The 14,299-nt window shown below is 42.9% G+C and overlaps 1 long non-coding RNA gene and 1 pseudogene across 1 annotated transcript; one reads left to right on the top strand and one right to left on the bottom strand.

Annotated features, from left to right (window-relative positions):
- Positions 1 to 3,140: 3,140 nt before the first annotated feature.
- Positions 3,141 to 3,259, top strand: LOC118608235 (annotated as a pseudogene).
- A 5,188-nt stretch (positions 3,260 to 8,447) lies between these two features.
- Positions 8,448 to 12,977, bottom strand: LOC118607797. Its single transcript, XR_004952835.1, has 3 exons — positions 12,474 to 12,977; positions 10,901 to 11,074; positions 8,448 to 8,536 (listed from the first exon to the last, which is right to left on the bottom strand). It is a non-coding gene; the product is annotated as an uncharacterized LOC118607797 (long non-coding RNA).
- Positions 12,978 to 14,299: the final 1,322 nt, after the last annotated feature.

The raw sequence follows: 14,299 nt of genomic DNA, 5'->3' as shown, positions 1-14,299 counted from the left end.
CAATGCTGTAGGTAGCCATCGGTTATCCCCCCGTCCTTGACCTAGGCAGTTTAGCAGATGGACCAGTGCTCCTCCAGATTTAACACTGCCTGCCAGTTGCCTGTAAGTCTCTGAAACTGGAAGAGCCTCTGGGTGATAATGCATGTTTGGTGGGGAAGGGACCCCAGGAGTCTCCTTGGTCTATTGAGTAAATTTCCTCAGGCCACTGCGGTGTCATTTTAATGCCAGTGCTGTCTCTGTGGCTCCCTGTACAAGTTTCCAATCATAGCAAGGTCACCTGCTGCCCACCTTGGGCCTTAATGCTCCAAACCCAGGCCAAGGGTAGCTGCCTATCAACGTGCAGTGGGCACTTTGTGTATTGCTTGGGGCAGGAGCTCAGGGAGTCAAGGGCCATCAGGCCAATACAGACCCCTGCGATCCCCTCAAGAGATACTGCAGCTCATACAGGCAGCAGTGGTCTGCCCACAACCGTTTTCCCTGAAATGCGCTTACTGTGCTAGCCAAGGTCTGTTGTCTGAGTAGACTGCACAACCCCAGAGCCAAGCAGGGCACGGGAAGCTGCCTGTCAATGTGCTGCAGGCACTTTGTGGCTTGGGGGAAGTGGGATCTCAGAGAGACAAGAACTGTCAGGCCAACACAATCTCAGTTTTGCTGCAACTTCTGTGCCTGGGTGTTCCCACTGTAGTCGCACATCACAGTGAGACCAACTGCCATCTGGGGTGGTCCCACAGACTCCTGCACTCCTCTGATGCAATATTGCAACTCTTGCAGGCAGCAGAAGTCTGCCTGCCACTGATTTCCATTCAATGACCGCCCTGTGCCAGCCAAAGTTTGAGACAGGGTGGGGGAGGGGAAGGGCCATGGCAGTTCACTGTCAATGGGCAACCTGGGGCAATTTGTGGGTAGGGTGGGAAGGGGTCTCAGAGAGATAATGGCAGTCAGATCAATACAGCCTCAGTCTTGTTGCAACTTTGGTAACCGTTTCAGTGTTCCCAGAGAAGTCCCAAAGCACTGCAAGTCCAGCTGCTGTCTGCATCTTGCCCACAGATCCCTGAGATTCACCCAAGTTCATGTTGGCAGCAGTGATCTGCCTGACCCTATCTCGGAAATGCTTCCTCACAGTGCTGGCTGCCAGCTGCAAATGCTTGGCTCTGAATTGGTGCAAGGCGTGGTGCAACAAATGCCCCAGGCAATCTGCAGGTTGGGTGGGGCGGGCTGATCTCCTCAGGCCAGAGCTTCCCAATGGCCCTGTGGGAGGGATCTGTACAGTCAAGCTGGCCTGGTCTGTAAATTACCTATAGAGGAACCGGACTAAGGCACAATGGTGGCTGCTCTTCCAGCCCTAGTTCTGGTGCCAGGTAATGCAGACTGTCTCAGAATGAATCCCACGCAAGCCTCTAACCCACTGCCACTGTCCCAGGTGAGTGTCCACAGGTCAGAAAGCCTGAATGCGGCTACTAGGGTTTCAGTCTCCTTCCATCTCACCGAGATGTCCAGAATCCCCTCTGTTTTTTACAGTCAGAGTTATTGGAATCTCCTCTTCCCTGGGCTGGGACCCTGGGCTAGGGAACCTCCAAATGATACCAGGACCTTCAGGAGAGCTTCTGCAGCCTCGCTCTCCATCCCGATGATCCTCCACCACCTGTGGATGTGGGTCCAGTCCAATTCACGACTTTGCCCCTCCTACCACCTTCGATGTGGCTCCTTTATATTATCAGACATAGGTTTTATGATCAGCTGGACTTCGGGTGATTCTCCACGTTGATTATTTTATAATTGCTTTGTAATTTCAGTGTGGATCTGGGAGGAGACGAACTCTGCTTTTACCTAGTCCTCCAACTTCCTCCAAAATCCCAGATTCACAAAGTATAAATTTTTGACCATAATAGGAATCTATGAGCCACAGTGATATAAAGAAAACTCAAATAAATACATGAAAAAAATTAAATAATAGGAAAGAAAGGAAAGCTCTATTCTAAGTTGAAGCCAATTGATAAATCTAGAGGGAGTAAGCAGTAAGAAAAGCAACACTTGACAAATGCCATAGTAACAACTGGTTCCGGTAAGAGTCCTGAATGGATGTTCGGTCTGTACCAACTACCACAGCAAGCTCTGAGTCACCACGGTAACCATATTGGCCACGAAAATCTGGGAAAAGCTGGTTCCTAACATGTGCTGGAACTGAATAGAAATGACACAACACATGGAATTAACCTCAAGTAGTCTTCACAATAAATATTCCTGGCAGCTTCAGTATATACAAATACGCACGCGCGCGCGCACACACACACACACACACACACACACACACACACAGATATGCTCTTTCCCTCTCTGTTTTACCAAACTCTCAGGAATTCATTGAGATCAATTTACTGTGAGGTTAACAACAAAAACAAAATGTCATAATTCAACATATTCAATTCTAACCATACATATTTGAAAGCTACCAAATCATGTTCTTTTATTGATAGATTTTTCTGGAGATGTCCTGTAGAATTGTATCTGAACAATAATGGATAAAAGCTAATCTGAAAATATAGGCAAATGCTTGTTACACATCAAATACCTTTTCCATTCTAGAGTAGCCTGTGCTTTCAAACAAAAAAGATTCCTCAAGTGGTCCTTCTAGGGGATGACTGACATTCAGCCAGCCATCTGAGTCCATGAACTTTCCATCCTAGAACCACTGGTAAACATTGCTGTGCCTTACTGGAAACCTCAGTTGGCCACATTTTGGCACTGTGCCAAGGTTGAGTGGTTCCTCTAACCCCTGCTGAGATCCCTTCAGCTATTCATAGCTTTAAAAAACAGTCAATAGTGCTCAAACTGGTAGCTTCAAACAGCTCATAGTTAAGGAAACTCTGCTGAATGGTTTGGTGGACACCTAGGTGTGGATGTGGTTTTATGTTGGCAAGATCACAGGCAAGCATGGCATCGTTGGCTATGTTCGAAGACCAAGCAGTAATATCTGTTTCTCTTTGGTTTATTATTTGAATGTTTTTGGACTGTGTGTGATCAGATTGGTATTTGAATAAAATATGTCCAAAAAAATTCTCGACATCTATCATTATACGTTTGGCTGCTGACATTTCAGTGAAAATGTAATAATTAGCAATCGTAATTTAAAATAATGACAGGTCTATGGCCATGCCACCCTGAATGTGCTTGATCTCATCTGATCTCGGAAGCTAAGCAGGGTCGGGCTTGGTTAATACTTAGATAGGAGACCACCTAGGAATACCAGGAGCTGTAGGCATTAAAAAAATTAAATTAAATTAAATTAAATTAAATTAAATTAATATAAAATAAAATAAAATAAAATAGACAGTTACAATAACATCAAATAGTATGAAATATTTAGAGACAATCTGCTCACAGATGTGCAACATCTATAAACTGAACACTACAAAATATTGCTGAGAGAAATTAAAGGAGATCTAATAAGTGGGGAGACATCTTATGTTCATGGACCAGATTTAGTATTGTTAAGATGTCAATTCTGCTCAAACTGATCTATAGTTTCAAGGCAAACCCAGTAGAAAATACATAGATACCCTTTTAAAGAAATTGACAGGATAATTCTGAAATTCATGTAGAAATAAAAAGAACTAGGGTATGAAAATAATTTTGGAAAAGCACAGAGTTGAAGGGTGAACACTACCTGATTTCAAGACTCATATAAACCTTCAATAATCAAGACTGTGGTATTGGCGTCAAGGTCGACAAGAACATCAAAGGAACAGAATCAAGAGTTAATACACCCACATGTATATGGATATCTGATGTTTACATAGATCAAAAGTGATTCAGTGGAAAAGGGAAAGTCTTTTCAACAAATGGTGCTGAACAGATGGATATCCATATGCAGATAAATTAATTCTGATCCATATACGCACCATATACAAAATACAACTCAAAATGGATGTTAGACCTAAATATAAAACTGAAAGCTATGACATTTCTAGGAGAAAATTCTTGTGCTCTTGGGTTAAGTAAACATTTCTCATATATGACACCAAAACAAAATCTAAACTGTATGGGAACATATATATAAATAGGGCTTCCTCAAACTTAAAACCTTCTCTTCCAAAAACATGATTGAGAGAATGAAAAGATCAGCCAAAGACTGGGAAAAATATTTGCAAATCACATATCTGACAAAAGCCTCTATCTGAAATATAGAAAATCACTTCACAGTCAATAAGAAATCAACAGACACTCTACTAAATAAATAGACTGACGATCTGAACAGACTCTTTATCAAAGAATATACAAATAGCAAGTAAGCACATGAAGAGATGCTCAGCAACATTAAGCATTCGGGAAATAAAAATGAAAACTGCAATGAGATACAACTACGCTGTTCTGAGAACGGCTAAAATGAAAAAAAAAAAAAACCCTGAACATACCAAGCCTTTGCCAGGTTGTGAAGGAGAGAACTCTCATACACTGCTGGAAGGAATAAAAAATAACACTACTAGTGTGACAGTTTCTTAACAATGCTATTCTTACATCTATTATATGATCCAGCAATTACACTCCTAGGATTTAGCTGAGAGAAAGAAAGCATATGCCCATACAAAGACTTATACACAAATGTTTATAGAGCCTTTACTTAAAAGAGCCTCGAACTGAAAACAACTGCCCATCGAAAGATGGATGGATAAAACAAATAGTGGTATATCCATATAGTGGAATGGTACTTAGCAATAAATAATAGTCAATCATGCAACAACATGAGTAAATCTAAAAGTAAGTAGGTTGACTATAAGAAGCCAGACAGGAAAAATAAAAAAAAACATTCTGTATGATTCCATTTACATGAAATTATAGGGAATGAAAATTAATCTACTGTGACAGAAGATCAGTGGTTGCCTGGAAACGGGGAGAGGTGGGAGGAACATAGAGGCTGGCTATAGGTAGATAGAAAGATTATAAAGGGGCAGGAAAAAGTTTTTGGGATGATGAATATATTCATTACCTAGGCTGTAATGGTTTCACAATGTATACATATGTCACAATCTAGTAAAGCATGTACTTTAAATATGTGCAGTATATTGGATATCAACCATACCTCAATGCAGTATTGAAACATATTTGAATTTTTCTAAGTCTTTGATGAAATAAAATGAATCAGGACAATTCCCACTAATATGCTCTTGGCGTATATTAACAGATCCACATTATCACATTATGTCTTATCAAACTGATAAGCAACAATGTATGTCCAAAATAGGAATAATCATTTGTAATGAGATAGATCTAAATATTTAGAAAAAGTTGATAGATATTTCCATCTTAAGTACAGAAATGAAAATGTTACCACCTGACAAAATAATCACCGTGATATTTAAGAATACTATGTAGTCTTTTTTTTTTTTTTTAGAGAACATGGCTGTGTGTTATTATGAAAGGATAAAGTTTAGGATAACTTATTTTTGAAAAATGATAAATCTTTTTACATGATATTTTAACTAATATATGAAAATTTCCTGACTTCTACATAATTTCACTATAGAATGGATAAAAATGTGGCTACCTGGAAAGACTCCATATTACAATCTCACAATACCTTGCAAAAACAAAAGCCGAAAAACTCCTACATATTTCAACACCCATCTAATGGTACTAATGGGAATAGTGATTTTTATACATAGTCAAAATATATGTAAATTTATTGCACGATATGATAAATATCAAGATCCTTCCTCAAGCAGGAAAATTCAATGTTTTTAGACAAAAATATCTTCTCTAAGATGAGCCTCAGGGCTATTGAAAAGCATGCAGCTGATGATGGGTTCTAATTCCACCGGCTAAACCTCTTTTTCCTCCCCGACCCAGATGAGATCAAAGTAGCTTTTCTACTTTTAGGCTGCTGGTATGTGACCCCCACAGGAGCAATTCCACGACCTGCTTTTGTTCAGATCTATGAACTCACTTGAGCCATGTGTCAGATCCCACTAGTGTTGTGAGGTATTGGGGTCTCCTGAAGACTGCTGCCCTTGAACCTGGAGTAGAAGCCTTGGCAGCCATCAGGACACAGATCCTCAGAATCTGCCTCCATGGACACCTCATATGAGCTCTGCAGAGGGACAGACAGCTTTAGCATCACTACACTTTACTGGTGTGACTATGTGCCCAGCGCCATGCTAGGCGCTGGGTTAGTGACGATGACACCGACACCAGTGAGCGGTCATCCTGACAAGCAGCCGTTACAATGGGCGTCTCGCCAGGGCCTTCTCTTCTCCTTTCCTCGCCTATCCCCTGGCGACGAAGCTGGAAAGGACTAAGAGGCGGCCCGAGCCCGTGCGGGCATCACGACCTCGCGGGAACCGCAGGGCCGGGGGTCGACGCGCGTCCTCGCCGCCTGCTCACAGCGCCGCTGCGCGTTCAGCGTCCTCGTCCCCGCTTCGCAGAGGGGGGAGCTGGGCTGAGAGTGCCGCTGCCCGTCCTTCCTCCCGCGCCCCTGCCTTCAGATGGGAAGTAGCTCCAGGCCGCCCCTGGAGCGGGACCCCACACTCCCTGGGGCCCGGCGGGACCCTGGCGTTACCTACGCGACCGCTGGAGCCCCGAACCCCAAAGCGGGAAAGCGGCGGCTCGGAGCGGGATCCCTTGGTCTCCCCCGACCCCAGAGTGGTTCAGCGCCCATCGTGGGGACCCACACCCTCATCTGAGTCCCAAACACCTGAAGGCTGGGACCTACTCTACTGCCAGACTAGGTCGGTCTCTATGGAAAAATCTCAAGGTCACTGGATTCATGTCAGGTTTCCATGGCAACTGCAAAGTGCATGCTTATGCTCCACACTGGAATCACCTTCCCAAAGCTCACAGTCCCCTTGCCCTTTGCTAAAAGTAAAACATTTTCACTCTTCAAGAAAGCTCCATGGGAAAGTATACTAATTAGAGGCACTACACTAGGACACTGGCAATTGTTGGAAGCTGACCAGTCACTGGAACAAAGCATGCCCATGTCATCAGGAATTGTGTTTGCTTTAAAGAGACAGGAGGGGAGTATTATCAGTATGAAGATCCAGGGAAGTATCCTAGGGGTCTTGGAGATGAGATAGCCTGGGAGGGTGAATGTATAAAATCACATGCAATGCTAAACAGGCATCTGTGGCAGAGAACTAAGAACTGTCTGTAATCATGTGATGGAGTAATATAGGCACATACACAAAACAAAAATGTTGTTTAAGAAATCTCAGTTATTTCAGGGAGGCAGGCCTAAAATATTAGTCATTCAGTAGGCAGCAACCCTACATTGGTTTATCCTGGGGAATTCTTATCCATTTCTTCCACGTAGAGGGACATTCATGACCAAAACTCTTCCAGCCCCTCTACACACTCACTCTCGCTCTTTTGCAAGAATAATTTCCCTCATTAGTGAGGCTGGAAGGAAAAACAGGAATTGCATAGCCCAGACATTCTCCTGTCGAAACTCTTAGTATCAATCTGTGCTTAGGGGGCCTATGTTCTGCTTTGCTCTGTCACAGCAGCTCCCCTACTATTCCTAAGGTCTTGCTCCAAAATACTTGAGTCATTAAGGAGCTCCCAAAATACACCCCTTCTCCACATCTGAGCTCTGAACCAACTAAGAAATAGGACAAAAGAATAAAGAATGCAATTCATCAGTTCTATTCCTTACAAATGTAATATTGGAGAAAGTGGCTTAGATCTGCAGGCAAGGTGCTGCTTTTAATTAACCCCAGAATGGTACAGATTTGTCCGCCCAGCAGTCCTGGATTGAGAAAGTGACAAAGGCTACAGACTGCAATGTGTATCTATCTGCTGCCTAGTGAAGGAGTCCTGTCTACATGTGCCCAAGGAAGATGTCTTCCTTGCAAGGCTATCACTGAGCAACAGAAAGCATGTCAGGGTGCCTTCTTTGAGGAACACTTCTCAAAGTGAATAACTACTACTTGTTCTGATTGCATACTCACCAAGCCACATTCTAAGGATATGGCTTTCCATGTGGCTCATGGAGCCATTTGTAGTACCGGCCTCTCAATTCCTTAATGTGTGTGACTGCACTGAAGGCTCCTGTCATGGAGGGAGAGTGGGATGAGTTTCTAAGTTCCAAGAGTAGGGTGAAAAGCACATCATAAAAATTCCTTTGGTAATCCTTTCAAGAAGAAATTGATGAAATGGTCAGAAGTCGATACCCACACATAGCAGCCAAACATAACAAAGACCTACCAAGGCTTCAAGGATAAGAGAATCTCTGTTTTAACCAATGATAAAAGACTGCAGAAAAAGAGGAAGACTGCGCCCAGACCACAATCTTGGATATCCTTTTCAACTTCACAAAATCCTCAAACAATAGCCACTTATTATCTTTCAGGACTCTGTGGGGTTGACCAGGCTCAGCTGGGTGGTTTTCTGCTCCATGTGGAATTTGTCATCTGGAGGCTCCACTTGACTGGGACATCCAGGAGAGCTCACTCACATAAATGATGGCATCTGATGGGAGCTCAGCTGGGGCCGTTGACCAGAGCACCTTGATTCTCTTCTGCATAGCCTGTCATGGGTCGGGCTGCCAAATAAAATATAGGACACTCAATTAAATCTGAATTCCAGATAAACAATAAATATTTTTTATGTATGTTGTATGCAATATAATTTGGTTGATCTGAAATTCAAACTCAGCTGGCACAACATAGTTTTACTTGCTAAACCTGGCAACCTTAAGAAAAAAGCCTATGAATCTGTAGGTTTAACGACCATCTGAGGTGACTCTTCCAATGGGGCGGGTCTGGGGAAAAGGAGCAGATCAGATGAGAAATACAGACAAACGCTCATATTAACACAGAAAAACTGGCAATAAAGAAAATCTGATTGATGGAATAAAGTGGAAATGGATACTCGTATACACTGTTGGTACCAAACAGACATATCTGTTTTCTAGGGCCCATGTTATTACAACTTAGAAATGTGAATGGCCTTTGATATAGAAGTCCTGTGTCTATCAACAGGAGCGTTTCAGGTGAGGGTTTAGACAAAGATCATCAAGGTAATTCTGATGGGCATCGAGGTTAAGGGGCCCTGACTGAGGGGCAGGTCATGTTGACACATGAGTTTCTTGTTCCAGGGGGAAAGACAGCTACTATGTATGAAGACGCATGTTTAGAGGGGCCCAACTCCAGGTTCTTTGTGTTACTGGTTGGATTTAATCCTCAAGACAGTCCTGGTGGTGAAGTATCACTATCCTTTCGTAATTGACATATGTGACTCCAAAGCATGGGCTCCTGGGCACACAGATGGCAAAGAGGTTGCCTGCTTCCCATGTCACTGCCAGAGCCAGAGATGGAACCTGGCAGCCTAGGCACTTTTAGTTGCTGGTGGAAGAGCATTAGCAAAGGGATCCGGACACATATTGCTGAGGTGGTTAATCTCTGCTCTTTCAGTGTTTACCCATCCTGCAGCAGGGAGCCAGGCTTGGTGCCCTTTCCCCTTCCCTCAAGGTAGGTTTGTGGCAGGGTTGGAAGCAGAACCAACCTGTCCGAAGTCCATATTTCTTCTGTCCTTCGTGAAAGTTTAATTTCATGTGGAAGATAAGGCTGCTTGTACCTGGTGGGCAGGGGAAGGCCCCTAAGGACAGAGAATGAGGACAAGAAGGGAAGGAAGTACAGGTTCCTTCAGGAGTAGGGACCTGATCACTGCTCAGTAGCAACACTTAGATTGGCTCTGTGGATGGTCCTTGGGTCTGGGCATCTAGCTATGAGACAGATTTTCCTGGTTGGATCAAGGAAGGATGCCACAGGGTCAGATGGCCTGAAGACACTAAGCAACTAGGCCAGTGGTCACCTCAGCCCTGAGTAGATGAATGACGGGGCCTCCCTGGCTGCATCTGGAGGATATATTCTGACAAGCGGAACTGCTTTGTTAAAGAGCATGAACACTTAACAATTTAAATACCATCCATTGAACTTTAAAATTTCATCGCTAATATGTACCCAAACGACTACAAGATGAAAGCACCTGTTTTTCTAGATGTGTGCAAATAATAGTTTTACAACATTGTTTTCATATTTGGTAAAGTGACATCCTGTTGTCCTGTTGTTAGAAGATGAGAATACTTTTCATTTTCCATTTCTCATTTCCCTATAAATGGCATATTCCACATGTGCATTTTAAACATTTCATAAATGCCTGCTAATGATGCAATTTTATGCCTCAGCTTATGTCCTGGAATAATTCTAGAGTTTGAAAACAAAATCTGGTTAGTACCTTTCTGTTTATACTACATCCTGTTTACATGAGAATGCCATACCCTGCTGGGGAAGAACTAATTGGTACGAGCTCTTTGCAGAGACATTATGTAACTTGTATTAGAGAAGAAGGCGAAACCCCCGATTGCTGCCCCCCACTACTGTTATTTCTAGCCTACAGAGCATCTGGAACACCTGCGCCCCAGGAAACAATTGTCACAGCAGCATAACTAGTGAAATCAAAAGAGCCCCATGGTCATCTTATTAGAGAAATCTCAGAAACACTATTTTACAGAGAAAAAGACTTGCAAAAGCCACTTACACTATGATATCATTTATATATATATACACATACACACACACATACATACATACATATGTGTATGCATATATATACACATATATATATTTATAGCTGAAACATGCAAACAATTACTTATTTTGCATTATCCATTCACAACAACTCACTGAAGACAGCATCTTCATTCTCATTTGACAGATGATAAAGTCAGACTCACTGATGGAAAACCTGTTGTCCCAGAGTCATCTACTAAGAAGCGGGAATGGGATTCTACCTGTTGCCCTTCCCAGAGGTCACCAGACCATCTCCTTGATATATGATGACCTTCCAGGAATTGAGAACTTATAGTTTCACACATTTCTAATATTGTGGCCACATGGGTACTCACACCCCAACCCCTCTCTTTGAAGAAGCTGGTGATGCAGATGAGATCCTAGCACGTGGTCCTGTAGAAAGTGATGGGTCCAGTGTCAGAGTAAAAGGCTTGTGATTCCTGCTTCCTCTTTATCTGCATTCTCGCTTCATTTGGGACTCAGTGGGAAAATGCTTTTCCAATGTCAATCTAGAAGACAAAACGAGGGGACAGAAAATGGTGAGGAAGTAAAGGAACCGATTTGATGATCTTTCCCTGCTCCAGATCACTCAGCAAAGCCATCCTGCAATACAGCAATGGCCCCAAGGCTCCATTCATAATGTAAATTTGAGTATGTGCTACTTCTGACTGCCACATTGCTAGCTGGTCTCTGTGGCAGTGATGTCGTTTGGTTTAGGTAACAGTCATCACTCTCTGGGAGAGGAGAAATGTGGGCCAGGACTAACATGTGTTGAAGTCCTAACATGTGCCATCTCCTCTGTAAAGGGTTTCCCATTTACTTCTCCTTACAGCTCTTTAAGGAAGGCACTGTGGGTCCCCTTTTACAGATGGCAAGGGCAGGCTACCAAGAGGCTGAGCAAGGATTACAGATGGGATCGCACATAAAGTAAGGGTAGGATGGGGTTCCAGCTTTTTCCCTCATCACAATATCCCACAACGGGGGCGGTATCACGACACATGCGCCCCTTCCCACCAAGGGGCTGAACGTAAGTTTTTTAGGGTAAAGGGATGATAGACATTTGAATTATTTGTGGCACTCAAAGGACCATAGTACAGAACACTTTATCTGTGGTATAGAAATTTTACATTCTAGGCAGGAAGGGTAAGATTGGGAGTGGAGGGAATCTAAAGGACTGCCGTAAAGGGGACAATAATGAAGGAAGTCTGAGTTAACTCTGCATAGTCCCATCAACTTATGTAGATGATGGGTGACCAGGGCTTGGACACTATTCATTTTTACACTCCCCCATGTGTGCTCACTCAACAATGCCTCTTGGTGATGAGTATGATGATATCTGGTGGTAGTTGAAGTAAAATCCTCCACCTGGGACCAAGAGACCTGGGTACGAGGACTACATGAGACAATTGTTTTTTAACGTGGTAGACAGACAGGGGCTAACTCAGAAGAGCAGGTTTTTTCTCTGGGAAGGATGATCAATGTTGGATATCAATGTTGACAAAACTCATGTAAGCGTGTGGAACTCTAAATTACCTCCTTTAATCTTAACTTGTATTTGAGTAACCCATTGTTAAGTCCATAGTTTATATCAGGGTACAGGAAGTTGCGAGGGGTTAGGTAAATTGGAGAAACACCAACATTACTTTTCTGTGTATATTTTTCTATGTCCCAAACTTCTTCACTACAATTATTCACAATCCAACTCATGCAGCTTTCTTTTCAGTTCACAGAGGAGCTAGACTTCCAGGGCCAGGGCCCGAAGATCCCAGGATAGGAATGAATTTAGCAGGATTGGTACCAGGGTATGGAATATACCAGAAAGCTTTGGCCCATACAATGGGAATCCAAGCACCTCTCTTACTATCCCCAAGTCTCCTACCCTTTGCAAAACCCCCCTGACTTTCATACCTGCAATTTTGACTCAGTTCACCAGGTGGCATCTTCCTCCACATTCTACAGGTTATTTTTTTTCCTATGAAAAGGTACAATATTTATAAACAGAAACAAAAAAAAGCAATTTTTTAAAGCAAGTTATGAAAAAAATAATTTCTGAGTACTCACTACTTTGTTTATAAATTCATGTTTATAAAAAGACTGAGAGGGTATATACATACGTTCCTGCTTATTCCTATATCTACATCTCATGAATATATTAATGCATATTAGGTGTTTACTGTATCCAGGCACTGTCAGTCAAATTCGATATCTGCATCCCACATCTTTTCTCTCTTGCTCTCTAGACCTACAGAAGTGGAAATGCCCATAGGAACATGTATGTTAGTGCTCACCCATGATGAATGATTCAGACTCCATTCTATGCAAGTTTAGTTCAAGCTTACCTTTGAGTCCTGGAAACCCAGCATCTAAACTGAAAATGATACAGTTGAGTGGGAAAAACTAAGAGACTGTAAGGCACCCTGTGACCCACACCTCCACCCTCGTACATAGCACTGATATACTACCTCCTCCTGACATTACCTCATTCATAGAGGGAAAGATGAGGCAATCCTGTGTGTTTTCAGCCTTGGTTCTCATAAGCGCCAATGGAAGGTTTTACTTTACTTTTTTTTTTAATGCCTACAGCACCTGGTTTTCCTAGGTGGTCGGCTTCCCATCCAAGTCCTAACCAGGCCCAACCTGCTTAGCTTCCGAGATCAGAAAAAATCGGGCACATTCAGGGTGGCATGGCCATAGACCAGATTTTACTTTTCTTTTAGCTCTTCACAAGGTCATAATGGTAGACTTTGAAACTGGAATTGTGTCTGTCTTATCACAAGGAGGGTGATTACTCTCATTTAATCATCTAAGAGAGCAGCCCCCAACCTTTTTGGCACCAGGACTTCTGCTCCTATGAGAATCTAATGCCTGATGATCTGAGGTGGAGCTGAGGTGGTGATACTAGCACTAGGGGAGCAGCTGCAAATAGAGATGAAGCTTCACTCACTCACCCACCTCTCGCCTCCTGCTGTGTGGCCTGGTTTCTAACAGGCCATGGAACAGTACCAGTCTGCAGCCTGGGGGGTGGGGACCCCTGATCTAAGAAGTCCATCTGAGGTAACATAGTTTCTGCTTCATGTAAGACCTCCACTGTTCTCCTTTCCTCTCCTCCTTTGTGTGGCTGGACCCATAGTCGCAGGAGGTAGAGAGGAGTAGAGGCAAATTCTCAAAGACAAGCACAGGACGTGGACGCCGAACTGAACACCTAACTCCTGATTTAATGAACGGGTTTTCACAGATTTATCTCATGATGTTCACCTCCCTGCAGTGTTCCTTGGATAGTCTCTGAGGAAATAAGCATGACCATGCATTGCTGGAGGTAATGTAAAATGGTACAAACCCTATAGAGGGGATTTGATTTAATACTATTCAATAAAATTGCATGGGTATTTACTCTTGAAATTAGCAATCTCTCTTCAAAGAATCTATTCCAAAGGTACAATGTAAAAAGACATAAGCACAAGACCATCCCGGAAGAATAATTCATTATAGCGGAAGACTGGAAACACGACAGATGTCTACCATAGGGGGCTAGTTGAATTATGTACAGTATATCTACTTCTTAGATATACTATGCAAGTATAAAAGGTGATGAGGACTCCCCTCTGTACAGCTTTGGAGTGATCGCCAGGATGTTTTAAGTGAAAAATGCAAGGAGCAGAAAAATGTATAGGGTTTTTGCTGTCCAGTAGGGTAGCTACTAGCCACATGGGGCTATTTAAATTTAAGAAATTATA

This window comes from Rousettus aegyptiacus, unplaced genomic scaffold (assembly GCF_014176215.1).
Source record: "Rousettus aegyptiacus isolate mRouAeg1 unplaced genomic scaffold, mRouAeg1.p scaffold_m13_p_9, whole genome shotgun sequence".
Lineage (NCBI taxonomy): Eukaryota > Metazoa > Chordata > Mammalia > Chiroptera > Pteropodidae > Rousettus > Rousettus aegyptiacus.
Note: the sequence above shows the minus strand (reverse complement) of the source record. Positions and strands in the feature narration are given on the sequence as shown.